The 7,755-nt window shown below is 35.5% G+C and overlaps 1 long non-coding RNA gene across 1 annotated transcript; it reads right to left on the bottom strand.

Annotated features, from left to right (window-relative positions):
* Positions 1-4,437: 4,437 nt before the first annotated feature.
* On the bottom strand, positions 4,438-6,517 carry LOC131638956 (uncharacterized). The gene is made up of 2 exons (XR_009294818.1): positions 6,437-6,517; positions 4,438-5,059 (listed from the first exon to the last, which is right to left on the bottom strand). It is a non-coding gene; the product is annotated as an uncharacterized LOC131638956 (long non-coding RNA).
* Between the last annotated feature and the right edge of the window lie 1,238 nt (positions 6,518-7,755).

The raw sequence follows: 7,755 nt of genomic DNA, 5'->3' as shown, positions 1-7,755 counted from the left end.
CAAACGTTCATTATTTGCATTTAAATTATTTGCATTTAAATTATTGTTTAAATTTGATAGTATCATAATCATAAAACAAATCCAATTACTTTTTCTAACTCAAAATAATTAACTATAGAACGGCAGTGATATTAACCAATCCCTGTGGATACGATATATTACCGAAAATATTTACCCACAAACACTTTCAACAAATTGGCGCCGTTGCCAGGGATTGGTGTCAATATTGCACGCATTGCAATAGTTTTTTTTATTTTGAGTATTTCCTTATTTTTAGTTATTTACTTATTTTTAGATTTTTCTGTTTAGTTACTTATTTTTAGATTTTTTTTGTTTAGTTGCTTAATTTTAGATTTTTAGTTTAGTTCCTTTATTTTAGATATTTAGTTAGTTACTTTATTTTAGATTTTGTTATTGCAATAGTCTTTTAATTTTGATTTTTTTATTATTATTAGTTTTTTTCTTGTTATTTCAATTGTGTGCTAGTTTTGTAGATTTTTGTTTTTCGGAATGTGGGACCCAAATATAAATGTTGCGATTCATGCTCAAAACGAGATCCTAACTCGACAAATGGAGTATCTCCTTCAAAGTGTGTCACAATTCACACCTCAAGTTAATGAGTTTCATGATATCGGATGGTGCACACCGGAAGATGCAATGGAGTATCATATGGCTAACCATGAATACCAACAACAAGGGTTTTCACACTATAATCAATGTTATCAAAGAGGACCCACTGAGTTAGAGGAAACCATGAATCAATTCATGCAATTCTCTTTAGCCATTCAACAGAACCGGGAAACGCAAGATGTTCAACTTACCAAATTTTTCACCGAGCAAAACGTAAGTCAGGCCTCAACTTTTCAAAACCCTATGACTTTTGTAGAAACCTGCAATGCTACTTCTATAAGGAGTGTAAAAGTGGTTGATGAGGAATTTGAAAACAAGGATGTTGGAAAGAAGAGAGTGGAGGAGGAAATTGATGACAAGGAAGATGTTGTTGAAAAGGATAATATAGAGTATGTAAACATAAAAAAAAATATAGAAGTTGAGTATGAGATTTCAATGAAGCTACCTTATCCAAGACCTCCTAAAAAAGGAGATGATGTGTTTGTCGAAGGAACAAAAAAGGAGGATATAATCAAAGAAGTCGTGAATGAGTTAGAAACTTTAAAAGTTGAAACTTTTTCAAAAGAGAATATGGTGGACTTAGAGTTAAAGAAGAGTAGTAATGCAAAGGAGCATAAACTCTCATTGGAATTACTTCCTCTACAAGTTCCCAATAAAGAAGGGAATGAGATTCACTACTTTCGGCCAATGGAAATGTTTAGCCGTTTGCAAATCACCATCCCATCTTTAGAAGGTTTAAAGTTAAAGCCAAAATTGGTCAAATTCATCAAGGATAGGTTCTCACCGAGGAAGAAATTAACAGATAAGGAGGTTACCTCTCTTGAGGAGAGGGAAAAACAAATGAAGGAAGAGAGACCGCGAGTTGATGTGGTAAGAATTAAGGATGAAGAAACCAAACAAGCAAACATGAAATACTTTTGGGGCTTCACATTGGTAAGAAAAGTACCAAGGAAAAGAGACAATGGTTGATGATTCAACCATGAACCGTCAAGCCATGCGACGTTAAACAAGGCACTTCGTGGGAGGTAACCCACACTTCTAATGTTTTATTTTGTTTTGTTTATTTTTATTTCAGGAAATAATAAGGGGACCTTTCTGGTGAAAGCTAGGAAGAATCAATTGATATGGCAATACCCCTTGTGAGTCAACCCTCTCGGGCTTGTTCTGAAACATTGAGGTCAATGTTTAGTTCAAGTTTGGTGGTGGATTTACTCTTTTGCATTTTTCAATTTTATGCTTTTATGTTTGTTATTTGTCCCCAGTTTAGAATGAGTAGTCCCACAACATAATGAAAATCTCAAGCAAAGTACCAACAATGGAGCAACATGCGTGAAAGTGGTAGTAAGTGAAGTGAAAATTTTTGAAATTTTTTAAGTTCACTTACTTTTTCAATAATGTGACAAAGAAGGTACGAATTTTTGAACTCAAACTCCTAATGTGTGCATGAAACTTAGGTTGTTAGTAAATACTTGACAGAAGTTCTTTATGGTACACTACTTTTTGGATCGGCTTAGCCTTAACCATTGTGAGGAAAGCTTTCCATTGTTTACTATATGCAGGAGACCATCAATTGTTTTGACTTGTTTGTATCATGCTAAACCAGTTGTTGCATCGTTTGTGGAAATCTCTGAAAGTGATTTAAGCACTTGTTTGAATCTGAGAGTTCTTTTAACCAATTCCAACGTAAAACTTATTTTCTTCTGTGAGAGTGTGATCCTTTGCTAACCATTCTTTGAGCCTGAGGTCAAGATAAGCATCATAATATGCACCAAGGAAAATACCTGGTGAGTTTTGATGTCAATAAAAAAGTTTTGTTTCGAACCATCAACCAAAAAATTTGGTGATGTGTTTTCTCTTTGACCTTTCTTAGAAAGTAGGGGAGCATTCACACAATCTAAGTACAGGTTGATCTCCAAGTTGGGGAGAATCACAATCCGAAGAAAAGTAAGTACAAGTGGTAAGCGGTGAAGGACAAAATAAATTCGTAGCTCGAAAAAAATATATATATATTTATATATGAAAAAAAAAGAAGAACAACGTTTGAATATAACGGTTGTTGAAAAAAAAAGAGTGAAAAAGAAAAACCGAGCTACGAATGAGAAAAGATGACCGGGTGAGAAAGCGAAAGTTATAGAGAAGGAGGAATGAGTTATGATTTGGATGCTTCCCTAGATTAGGAACAACCCTTGATTATCTTCTTTGCTTTGAATCTAAACCGCATTACAACCCGAAAAAGACCTTCTGATTCTCAGATTCCACAGGACTTGATGCTAACAATTTGGTGAACGCATGATATGGATCTTTGTTGATTTAATTGTTTGGATGAGTGTTTAACCCCTCTTTTAGTCATCATACTTTTTGATGAGAGTGATTAGTGCTGATTCAATTACAATTGTGTAGTGTTTTGAACTTCTGGAGGTAATTTGCTTTCAAAATTTGTTTCATGTGTATGTTCTGAGTTTGCAGGAAGAGGAGGAGTATTTTGACTTGGTTGCTAAATTGAACCACTTGAGAAACCTTTTTGAAAAACTTGTTGCATGACTGTTGGTATGTTTTGTTGGAGGTAAGTAATTTTGTTTAGGGACAAACAAAGCTCTAAGTTGGGGAGAGTTTGTTAGGAGTAAATTAATGGTAAATTCATGTGTTAATATAAGTGATTTCTTCTCTAAACTAATGCAAATTGTGATAGATCCATAGGTTTTTAGTGAGAATTGAACTGAAAAGGTTTAGTTCATGTGTAAAGCAAATTGAATCACTTGTGGGTATTATTGATGCAGGTTTAGAGCTGAACTGGAGCTTTAGGAAAACATGAAGAGGAAAGGAAGCTGGAAGTCTCAAAGGCAAAGCAAAAAGATGAAGTTTGACAAGGGCGCGCCGCGGGAGTTCTAGCCAGCGCCGCGCCAAAGTCTCTGTTTCTGATCGCGCCGCGCACCTTCGTTACCGCGCCGCGGCCTCGGCGTTAAAAGCCCAAAACTTATAAATAGAAGCCCTAGCTTCCAAGTGAAGGACAGATCCTTTGTGAGCGAAATTAGGAGAGCATTCTGAGTTTGCAGTCAAGAACAACAATCGAAGGTCAAATCTTTACCAATCGAAGACATTCTGTTGATGAAGATGAATCCTTCTATTAATTCTTGTGTGTTCTTCATGTCTATGGAGAGCTAAATTCCTCTTGTTGAGTTTAAGGTAGTAGTTAACCTATGAATATGCAATGCCATTAATTATTTCCTATGAACAATTGTTCGAATTTATTATCAATAAGAAACCTTGTTTTTACTTTACACCATTGTTGAATCTTTGATCGAAAGAAAAGATTTTAACTTTTGCCCTAGGTTACTATATTGATTCAATCTCAATTTGTCGAGATGGAATTGTGATTGAGTTTTCATAATTATCGTTCCTTATTACTATTATCGATATTGATATTTGGAGAGATCGAATCTCATACCGGTAAAAGTTTATCTAATTTGATTTGCAGACATGGAATCATATTTGAGGATAAGTGAAGATAGTAATTCAAATGATTGTTCAATTGTGAATTAATTGATAAGTTGTATAGGAATAGGTTGATGAACCCTAAAGCTCAACATACTCCCTTAATCGTTAACAAACGTTCATTATTTGCATTTAAATTATTTGCATTTAAATTATTGTTTAAATTTGATAGTATCATAATCATAAAACAAATCCAATTACTTTTTCTAACTCAAAATAATTAACTATAGAACGGCAGTGATATTAACCAATCCCTGTGGATACGATATATTACCGAAAATATTTACCCACAAATACTTTCAACAACACATAAACTACAAAAAATGATTATATTGTAATGGTATATAGTGCATAGATTACATTTTGAAAACCAAAAATACATCAAAAGAACTGTCGCCAGCTAAATCTATTGGTGGTTCCAATTTTGACTTATCTGCATTCAAGATTTTAACGATATTCTTCAATCTTTTGAATTCATGCATCCTATCAACAAAAACGCCCGACCACTTCTCGGTAAGTTCGGTATGATGAAGATTCAATTCCGGTGACGTAGGTGGTATGGGACATCCTGGTTTCTGTAACACCCTTCTAAACCCCCGCGGAAAATAGAATAATAATCAGAGTAAACATGAAATACAAGGATGTCACAACTTCTTTAACAGAAAAATACCATAGTCATTTGTCATGCTACACGAGGAACCACTTAACATAATTACAATTCATGTTCAACACAGCGGACAATAATCCATAACATTGCATATTCATTATCCGTGCAAGTTATTCTAAAACAATCATAAAACAACAAGACCGACATAATAATTCGTCTCTAAACTATCGTTCCCCAGTGTTACAATCAGAGCATGACTCGACACGAACCAACATAACCGGATAAACTCTACGAGTCATCCTCACCGATCGCTTAGGCCGCTACTTCAATCTGAAATCATCAAAGTAAGGGTGAGACTACATCATAATTAAATAGCATTATAAATCATCAGATATAGAATTTCATAAGCAATTATCCACCCTACTTAGCATATTCAGATTTATCAATTCATACCAATCACAATCACAAGTCAAAAGTATGCACCAATAACACCACACAATCATAACACCGGATTTCATCCTGACATGTCACAATTTATACAAAGACCATGCAGACTCTTATGCATGTGGTACCAAAATTCGTGAATCACATTCACAGGACTTCTCTCTTTGATACTGCCCTCTAGTCGCTCACACCCCACATGGGCACACGACTACTGCCTCATCGCTCACACCCCACATGGGCACACGATGACTGCCTGCTAATCTCCGCACAATGGGAATTAGCCTTCCAATGCAAATGATTTATGAATGAATGCACACATGTCACATACTTATATCATCATCAATCCGATGCTTAACATCGCTTTATCACATCTTACCAATAACTTCACAACAAGTATGTACATGTATCATGCATCATTCAAAAACAAATCAATCATCATCATTCATCAAAACACATGATAACAACATTTACCATGAATAACATCCATCTGCATCATCATTCATCAAAACACGTGATAACCATATTTACCACGAACAACATCCATTTGCATAACAAGCAAAAGCAATCACATTATAACAACACACATCATCACACCTATTCAATTATGCAAACAACAATTCATTGCACCTCATCAGCTATGCAAAACAAGAATAAACCACATTTGAAGAAAACGATACTTTTCAAAATAAAATCAATTTATTATTGTTTTCTTTATTTCACATGGTAAAGCATTCAATTTAAGGAACAACGTCCAAAACGGCGTATAAAACGGACTTACGGTTTGAAAATTAGAAGCTTTTAAAGTTAGAGTAGTTTTTAAAACGTGCTGCTGGAATTTGTACTGGAACCCGGTTCGTCCCACATGGGAACCGGTTCCTGGACCCAAAAATGCCATTTTTAACGTTCTAACACAGTGGAACCCGGTTCCTCCCACATGGGAACCGGTTCCCACGAACCCAGTAGCTGAAAAACATGGTTTTTAAGACTTTTATGCATCCCAAACACATACCAACTCATACCATTACAGAATTGATCATCGATAACATCAAAATACTCCAAATACATGATTCTAATGCACAAACAACATACCACAACACCATGTAACATTACTACATCATCAATTGCAGTCAATTCATCAAATCATACATGTCAGTGTTGGTATTTCACAAAACCTAACATCCCAAATAGAGATTCTAATCCCTTAATTCAATCCTAACATCATCAAAATCATAATACCATATAATTAGAGTAATCACCCCTTACCTTAGCCAAATTCTTGAGTGGTCTTCTCCCTCTTTGTTCCTCTTCACGTATCAGCTTCCCCATCTCTCGTCTCTTCTGCTCTGTTTTTCACGTTCCTTCTCCTTTCTTCCAATTCCTTATTATTTTATAAAAATAACATTAAATTAGAAATGGGCTTTACTAACTTAACACCTCCTTCTTACTAACATCACACATGGCCCAATAACTATTTTCCAATATTTCTCAATGTTCCTCATAAAATCAATTATTCCAATTAACTAATTTTCCTACTTAAATTAGATAATTAGAAATAATTTTCGGGGTGTTACAACTCTCCCCCACTAAAAGAGTTTTCAAAGATAAAACGTTTTTAGAAAAAGTGCTGCAGGAACGGGGTTGTCCCTACGTGGGAACCGGTTCCTGGCAGCTTCAAAGTCACGTCTCTGATTTTTACTATGGGGAACCGGGTTGTCCCTACATGGGAACCGGTTCCCAGCTACCCAGAATCCATATTTCTCTGTTTTTACAAGGGGGAACCGGTTCGTCCCATACGGGAACCGGTTCCTACGTACCTGCACAGCAAAATTCACTATTTTGACAGCATTTCCCTATCCCATTTTCCCCAATTTCAGGTACATAGAACATATGACACATATAACATCAATTTTCATATAAACACATAATTCAGACAAATTTTATACAAGTATTAACAACACATAACATGAGCATCAACAGAATCATGTAGTTCATACCAATTCATCAAAACCTAACAAAGTCCCAAACCCGACACGTACGATTGACAAGATCCACTGACAAGATCCACTGAGAGGGAAGTGTGCGAGTTGTAACGACTCAGAGTGAACTATTGGACTATGATGATGTTAATGAGTTTGAGTGCAAACTCGGAAAAGGACACTATTATGTAGTAACGACGGTTTATGCTTAAATATGGTTGTCGGCTATCTATTGACAAATTGAGGACTTGATCACCCTTAATCTCTTGTTGATAGTAGATGGAATCATATAGATAGGATGAGCTTGTTTGTTACCTCAATGGTTTAGGATATGATGGACACTAAGCCGTGAGAATAATCACTCACCATGTTGTGTGAATTTATGAAGAAGTGAATATGAAAGAGTGCAACATATGGGATGGTGATTTAAGACGGGTAATCAGAGTCGCGCAGCGGAAGTGTGATGCGGAGTAGTGTGCGAGAACTACTCGTGGGCAGCGAGGAATTAATATGCCGGGAGCCTGCGTAGAGAACATGAATTGATCTATATGATAGATAATTGGAATAATTGATTTTATGAGGAACATTGAGAAATATTGGAAAATA

Source organism: Vicia villosa, unplaced genomic scaffold (genome assembly GCF_029867415.1).
Source record: "Vicia villosa cultivar HV-30 ecotype Madison, WI unplaced genomic scaffold, Vvil1.0 ctg.002494F_1_1, whole genome shotgun sequence".
Lineage (NCBI taxonomy): Eukaryota > Viridiplantae > Streptophyta > Magnoliopsida > Fabales > Fabaceae > Vicia > Vicia villosa.
This window is presented reverse-complemented; position numbering and strand designations above follow the sequence as displayed.